Genomic DNA, 8,672 nt, shown 5'->3' with positions numbered 1-8,672 from the left:
ACGGGGGGGGGGGGTGATTGACTGGAGGGGAAGAGAACTGTGCAGACTGACCAGGAGATGGAGGAGAGTGAGGATTGAGCAGTAGTGACTGGGGATTTGGTGAGGTGAGTTTGAATGACCAAGCAGAGAAGGGGATTAGGGGTGCTGGCAGCTGTCTTGGGCACCAATACTACTTGGTCTGGCTCTGGTGTGGGGTACATCTTGTATTCTTGATTTAGGATCGTATCAGACACTTTCGGAAAGACATTTTTTTGGGCTTCCAAACTGTGATGGAGCCCCAACATATATATAGAAATGACTCTCTTTATTAAGTAGATATTTTTAGCAGTAGGGGTTGATTTAGGAATGACTGTTGCTCGGGTTTGGCAAAACTAAATAAGATAACAGTAGAGATATTTTAATTTCACTTGCATTTTTCATGCATCAGTTGCTTTTTTCAGATTTTTTTTTTACAGTTAATTTTTTTTAAAGATAATGTAAATTTTGCCAGGTTTCAGGTAATTTATAGTGTGTGTTTGTAGGGGGGAAACAATCAGTGCAACGTGAGCAAGATTAAGATATGTATATTTTTCGAATCCAAGTTACGATCATGAGTGGGATATGGCACAAACTACACTTTTTCTTGTGACTGGCAACAAATTCTTAAATTGAACACATTCAGATTTTGGAAGTAAAATACTTTTGTAAAACAAGTAAAAGTACACATATCTTTCCAAGTGCACTTCTAAGCTGGGTAGAACCATTTTTTCACTAATGAGGTTTACTCTACTTCCCTGTACTGTAATATATGCAATAAGCAAGGCATTATTGTTGCCTTTTTGTACAACTTAATGTTCTTGAATGAAACCATTTTATAAGCAGGAAATTCCTGAAATTCAGAGTACTAAGAAAACATTCTAACTCTAGTTTTGTTAACATTATCAAATATTTACTTAACGCTCCTGGCAGGACATGGGGGAACCCAACTGTACCTTCCTCCATCTGATACCAAAACAGCCCGATGCTACTGGGGATCTTGAGCTGCAGACCTATGTATTACCCATTCTGCTTTATCAGTCTCACCACATCCGAGAAGAGGAAAACCATGTTACTAACTTTTCTTATAGAATGTGCCATAATTAATGTGACTCATTCTACAAAACAAACCTAATTGGAAATAATAGTGTCCATGATATTTCAGTCAATTCAGTCAGCTCTGGATAACTTTTACTTATAGATTTGGGAATTTTACAAAATTAGTTTTATTTAAGGGTCTATTACCTTAACTGACCTGCAGTTTATTCAATGAATTGCATAAACCTAAGTTCCCAGCTGTACAGCTGATGATCAATGCAATGTATATCCTTGCTCTGGTAGCCCTTTTGCAAAACACGTTAGGATACAGATCAGATAGCACTTGCACTTGTGGTCATCACATCAGAGGATGCCATAACCAGGGAACAATATAAAAATAACTGGTATTCTGGAGGGATTTATGTACATTGCATTACATTCATGTAAATTAGAGCTCACCCAACAGCCAAAAAGCCAGCCCTCACTTAATAATAAGGAAGTGGCTGGCTTGGTAAGAGTGCAGCACTATATATTTTTAAACCATGATGATTAAAGGAGAACTAACCTTTAAAAATGAATATGACTCGAAATGCCATAATTTTTAAACTGGACTTATTGTACCAGGCTAAAAGTTCACCATCTTTATAGTACTTAAGATCCAGTCCTGCAGTTGTCACAGGAGCCCCTCAATATTGTATTCTGTTAAAAGTGTCAGTGACATTGCACATGCTCAGTGTGCTCTGGGCAGCTGTTGAGAAGGGGGTCACTGCAAATTATCAAGCAGAAAATGAGGTTTACCTGATGCTACAGGGCTTATTACATTCTTATGCTAATTGCACTGGTTTCAGAGCTGCCAGGTATGAATAATCTGTATTATTAACTATTCGGCCTTATATTAGAAGATTGGGAGATACTGGTGAAATATTTGGAGGCACAGATCTTAATTGTTAAAGAGCTGGGGTAGCTTGGGCCTGATACAGAAGCCCAAAACATAATGTGCAGCATTTCTACCCTACTTCATTAGGAAAGCTTTAGCTTTCCTTTAACTTTGACTCACTTTACTGAGTTCAATCAGCAGATAAAATTCTTTATATTTAATTTGTTTCATGCAAATTAGTCTCTCTAACCCTATGTTTAAGAATATCTGAATTCAGATTAGAAGGACTGCAAGAAAATCTAAACTCAGGCAAGACAGAACAAAAAGTAAGATGTGTAAGGATTATCACTTGTTATCTCAAGGAATGTAAACATTTGAATCAACACCTGTTAACTGTGTAGCATGTTTTTTCTCACATTGCATAATGTTTTTATCTTCATGTTTCAGAACTGCATGCTGGCAGTTACAAGCTGGGAATATAACTGAGGGAAAGCAAGGGACAAGGATGATCGAGGGATCAGCCTAGAAGGCTTTATGTTCAAATAGTTTGACTGGCCAAAGGATTACTATAAAAACTTTGATTTGTCACCAATGAACACAGAATATCCGACTATTAAACAAAGATGTCGACTTATAAGACCAGGAGGCTGCTGCTTCTCACAGCCACCCATAACCAGAAGTTTTATAGGTTTGAAAATATTTGCCTAAGCTGGTTTTGAAGGCACACAGAAATTGGTTTCAAGCTACGGATTAAAGTTTCACCCAAAGAGAAAAACTACTATTTTCTTTAGCCCTGCTTCAGTAAAAGATAAATAACGCTGAACATATAACATATAATATTTGAACCAAATGGAAAAAAAAGAAAAAAAGAACCCAAACATGTTATTCACCTACCAATTTATATTTCGTGATGAAATAATATAATTGAGAAGCTGGTACTGAGTGTATTGTTTATGGAAAGCATATCTACATTTATTTTTTAATTTGCAATCCATGTTTATACTGGAATAATACAATATTAAGTCCCTCCTATTATGCAAACATATTTTCTTGAAATCCTTCTAATCCGGTACTGGGCATTCAGAAAAGAAAGCCAAAAAACATATTCAAAGACGTTCTTGTTAGTATTTTTTGTTTGTCTCTGAGTTTTTTGCTTATTTTTCAAAGCCAGTCTGGCTAAACATAAGCTCCTCTATGAGAGGTATACCCCTATTCTGGAAATTTCCAGATATAATTTAACGATGAACACCTTACTCTCACGTCTTCTAGAAGCTCCTCCCACCCTGTTTTAAAATTTACACCTGGGCAGTAACCCGTGGCAACCAATCAGAAATTTGCTCTAATTGTTCTACCTGCAGATGGCTGAAAAAATCACAGATTAGTTGCTATGGGTTACTGCCCAAGTGCATATTTGCCCAGTGTTTGGAAATGAGCCCCATTGAGATTACCAAGTGGCAGCCTCTGGCAGGCTAAGGGATTCCCCTTAAATATCTGATTAGTGGGTCCTTTTGTATCTATACCATGTGGTAGGATAGTAGGACTGAAGTTCTAGAATTTTCTGGCTGACTAATTATTTTTTTTTGTTATAGTAGCCATTGATGAAATAAATCAATAAGGCCCGTGGGATATGTATTGCAACTATTCCCTAAATGTTTACAGTAGATGTCCTTAAGGTGTTAAAGGGGTTGTTCACCTTTAGGTTAACTTTTATTATCTTATAGAATGGGCAGCTCAAATGGTCTTCATTTTTTAACTTTTATAGTGTTTGAATAATTTGCCTTCTACTTCTGACTCTTTCCAGCTTTCAGATGGAGTCACTGACCTCAGCAGGCAAAAAACTATTGCTATGGGAAACTACAGTTTTATTGTTATTGTTCATTTTTATTGATAATCATGCTATTTTGGCTCCCTCCTATTCATGCCTCAGTCCCTCATTACACTACTGCCTGGTTTGTAAGGTAATTCAGGCCCTAACAACCACATAACTGCTGAAATTCCAAACTAGAGATCAGCTGAACAAAAAGCCACAAAATAAAAACCACAAATAAAAAATAAAGACAAATTGCAAATAATCATAAAATATCCCTCACTGCATCATATAAAAGTAAATTTATATGTAAACAACCCAATTAGAAAAAGTGAAGAACTTTGCATTTATATTTGTACATATTTTTCAAAATTAAATTTGCACTGGGATATGATTTTCTGACTATGACAACACCATATATTTTTTTATCTTATACATTTCTCTAAATTAAAAATAATAAAAAAACACAAATACAAGAGTACTGTAGAAATGATACCTATTTTGGCTAACAATAAAAATACATTGTATTGTTAGCCAATATAGGTATCATTTCTACAATACTCTTGTATTTGTGTTTTTTTATTATTTTTGACACTTGCTAACACGGTACTACAGTTTTTGTTCTCTAAATAAAAAGGAATTATTTACTGTACTACATAAGCAACAATGTAAACGAGCCCAGTGTAAATGAGGGAAGATAACAGTTCCTTGTCTCACATGTATCAGACTGCATTATCACTCAGTTGCATTATCACCAAACTAACGGTGCAGTCCAGAGTTTTCAACTTCTTCTGTGTAAGGGCTCTGGCACACGGGGAGATTAGTCGCCCGCGACAAATCTCCCTGTTCGCGGAAGACTAATCTCCCCGGATTGCCATCCCACCGGCGAAAATGTAAGTCGCCGGTGGGATGGCACACGCTGTGCAGGCGATTTCGGCAAATCGCCAAAAATGCCTCACGAGGCAACTTTGGCGATTTGCCGAAATCGCCTGTGCAGCGTGTGCCATCCCACCGGCGACTTACATTTTCGCCGGTGGGATGGTAGTTTGGGGAGATTAGTCGCCCGTGACAAGGGAGATTTGTCGCGGGCGACTAATCTCCCCATGTGCCAGAGCCCTAAGGGGCTGAATATCCAGTGTGCAGAATCTATGCAAGCCAGATAACATTAAAAAGAAAACACCCTTCATAGGAGTCTATAGAGCACATGGGCATGTTGGGGACAGAAGCTTATTAATACATCAGGCCTGTGCTCTGCTCTTACTAAATCTACCCCCACCCTTGCCCCACCCCAGCTCTGCCCTGCCCCTCCCCCTTTCCACTCCTTAAGGCCCCTCTAACCAATGGGCCCAGGGTTACCCTTAAGTTAATGGTTGAGGACACTGAAGAACTGCAACTGGCTTCCAATTTGATTGCCCTCTCTGAGTTAAAGGGATGGTTCACCTTCAGGTTAACTTTTAGCATGTTATAGAATGTCCTATTTCTAGCAACTTTGCATTTTGAATTATTCACCTTCCAGCTTCCAAGGGGATCACTGAGCCCAGCAGCCAAAAATATATTGCTCTTTAAGGTTACAATTTTATTGTTATTGTTACTTTTTATTACTTATCTTTCTATTCAGTCCCACTCCTATATATATCTCTGTTTCTTATTTAAACCACTGCCTGGTTGCTAAGGTAAAGAAGACCCTAGCAACCAGATCGCTGTTTAAAATCCAAACTGAACAATCCTGAACAAAAAGCGAAATAACTGAAAAACCTCCAAATCTTAAAATTAAAAACAATTGCACGATTTACTCATAATATGAATGTCTATATAATGCTAATAATTTAAAGGTAAACAACTCCTTTAACAGTACTGGACTAAACTATGGCAAGTGTGTTGCAGAGTTTTTAAACAAATCTCATATATAGTAGTACAGGTATGGGACCTGTTATCCAGAATGCTCGGGACCAAGGATATTCCAGATAAGGGATCTTTCTGTAATTTGGATCACCATACCTTAAGTCTACTAAAAAATCATTAACACATTAATTAAACCCAATAGGATTGTTTTGCATCCAATAAGGATTATTTATACCTTAGTAGGGATCAATTACAAGGTACTACAGAGAAAAAGGAAAGCCATTTTAAAATTCTGTATTATTTGATTAAAATGGAGTCTATAGGAGACGGACTTTCTGTAATTCGGGGCTTTCTGGATAATGGGTTTCCGGATAAGGGATCCCATAACTGTATATCTAGAGAATACCAAGGCTGTTGTGATTTTTGCATTCAGAACAAATAATATTATAATAATAATAATAATAGGATATGCAAAATTGTGGTTAGTAAAAACATTTCGCCCTTATGTGTACTTAAGGATGTTTTGTGAACCTTAAGCAACTTATTGTTAAGCAGAAAAAATATTGTGTGTTTCACCATTATCAGCACACAGTCTTTGTCACTATAACTTTACTATTACTATAAAATAGTCATTATTATTGAACAGCAACATTTTTCTAGGGCTTAACATGCCACATTTTTTAGTTAGAGTAAAGACCCCACAAGCACATACAGGGGTTAGCACAACAAAAAGAACAGGTAGTAGTTTTTATAAAGGGATATCATTTTTTTGAGCCTCTTGACTGTCGTAATTTATGCCACTATTTTACACTACCTCAGATGAATGCCAAGAGAATTCTGCCATAAGAAGCTATGTAAAAAACAGCAATGGCATTTTTTATGTAACAGAAGCTTTCTATAAAAGCTTCCTCACTATGGGACAAAAAAGAGAAACAGAATTTTTCTGTGGGTTTAGTCCCCTACAGCAACTAAACTGCATACAGTAGTATGTACTGGTCAGTTGCTATAGGTTACTATTACCTGGGCATATATTGCACCTAACTCTGTTTCTTTTTAACTAAAGTTTAATAACTTTAGTTAAAAAAAGAAAGCGAATTAGGTGCAATATATGCCCAGGTCTTATACAAGACATGAAGCTGCTGGTTTATCAGCCATTAGACATTGCCTGGCACAAAAAGCCAGTGCTACCATTAGTCCCAATTTTTTTAAAGAAGCAGCACATTTATAAAAAGCTGTACAAACGAACTGCAATAATTGTAGACTTCTTATGTTAGAGTCTGGCTGTTGAATTTATGTGGGTGGCACTTTCATGGCACAGAAAGGACTTTTTCACTTGTAAGTTCTCCTTCGTTTTACCCCTTGTTTATACAAACACAAAATCAGCTGCATATGGCTCACAGATCTAACTGGGAAGAAGCGCTAAGGTCTGTCTAGTCAACATATTTTTAAACCACAGGCACTTGGATGTTTTAACTATTTTTTTACTGCTCTGGAAGCGACACCACTAGGAATGGTAGGTTTTTTTTTTTATTGAAAAAAAATGCCAGCACAAACAGGGGAGAAAAGAAGAGAAAAATCCCCCCCTTATGGTTCAAAGCACTTCTAAATGTAGCCTCACACTGCCTAATAATAGTTAGATTCAATATGAAATATATGAGGTAGGAATGTGTAATTGTACAACCACAAACATGTAGAACAGGAAATAGAAAGGTCTTGTGATCTGACTCTTCGTCTAGAGGTTTGTTCATCCATTACCAAATTACAGAATTTTGTACTTGCTACTTCATCTTAAGCTCTAACACACAACATATGTTCAATAAAAGGCGCTGTCGCTTGGCTTATGGTGTCCTTACTTCCCAGAAGAGTCACATATTCCACTTGCACTGATAATAGAGAGATATTTTTCTTGATTTAATTATACAATAGCTTGAAGTGCTATTGGAAAACAAGGATTAAGATTGAAAATAGCTGGCAAAGTGTATATATTTACTGGTACCTGAGACGGATAGGGTGAAAAACCATAATGACACACCTGTTGAAAGTGGTAAAATGGCTTAATACTCACACTTAACAGAATATTAATATACAGAATATTCAAGTTTAGAAATACCTCGGGAAGTCTGAATGGACTAGAGAGAGCATGACGTGGAGGTCAGGGAAATAGCCAGTCGTTGATGGAGTGGGAGTCAGTCGTCAGGGTTAGAGGGCAGCAGGGGGGTTTTAAAAGGGGGAAGATTTGTCTTTGGCTGGGGGAAATAATGTTGTGTTGAGGAGGGTCATTTAAAAAAGGGGATATGTGGTTAGCTGAATGGACAGTAGTGATGAGCGAATTTTTTCGGCAGTAATGGATTTGCAGCAAATTTCCGCGCAGCTCTTTTTGACACTGCCGCACCTATTTTGACGCAACTGTGCCCATTTTAATGCGACTGCATCTATTTTGATGTGACTGCAACTTTTTTTGACAACAAATTTTTCTGTGTCAAATTTTCACAGAAGATCCTTGAAACAATTCATCCAATGGCGAAATGTGGAAATTTGCTGTGTATTCCATGCCTGGTGAAAAGATTCGCTCATCACTACACTAAGCCCAACTCAGGATAATTCCACACTTTACCCCACTGCTTCCCAAGACTATTACCAGCAAAAAAATTTTCTGTAATAACAAAACAGTACATTTTACTTGATGGTAACTAAGTGAAATGAATCCATATTGGTGGCAATACGATACTATTGGGCGTATTTTATGTTTAAATTATTCTTATTATTATTATACTTAAGGTATAGAGATCCAAATTATGGAAAGATGCCTTATCTAGAATACCCCAGGTCCCAAGCTTTCTGGACAATAGATCCTATACATGTATTTTTATAAATTCAAACATTGTGTAAACAAAAGGGCTTATTATAAAAATATCATCATCATCACCTGGTAGAATTTCCTTCTGTGAGAGCAAGGACTATAAATTGATCAAATACAAGATATTTTTCTTTAAATTTCACATTCAAACACTGGGCCCAGATCTACACTTTATTACACAAGATCTCAAAGTGACTAATCATTTTCTCTGCCAGTTTATTAGTTTAGCACATTTT

Source organism: Xenopus tropicalis, chromosome 4 (assembly GCF_000004195.4).
Source record: "Xenopus tropicalis strain Nigerian chromosome 4, UCB_Xtro_10.0, whole genome shotgun sequence".
NCBI classification, from domain to species: Eukaryota; Metazoa; Chordata; class Amphibia; order Anura; family Pipidae; genus Xenopus; species Xenopus tropicalis.
This window is presented reverse-complemented; position numbering follows the sequence as displayed.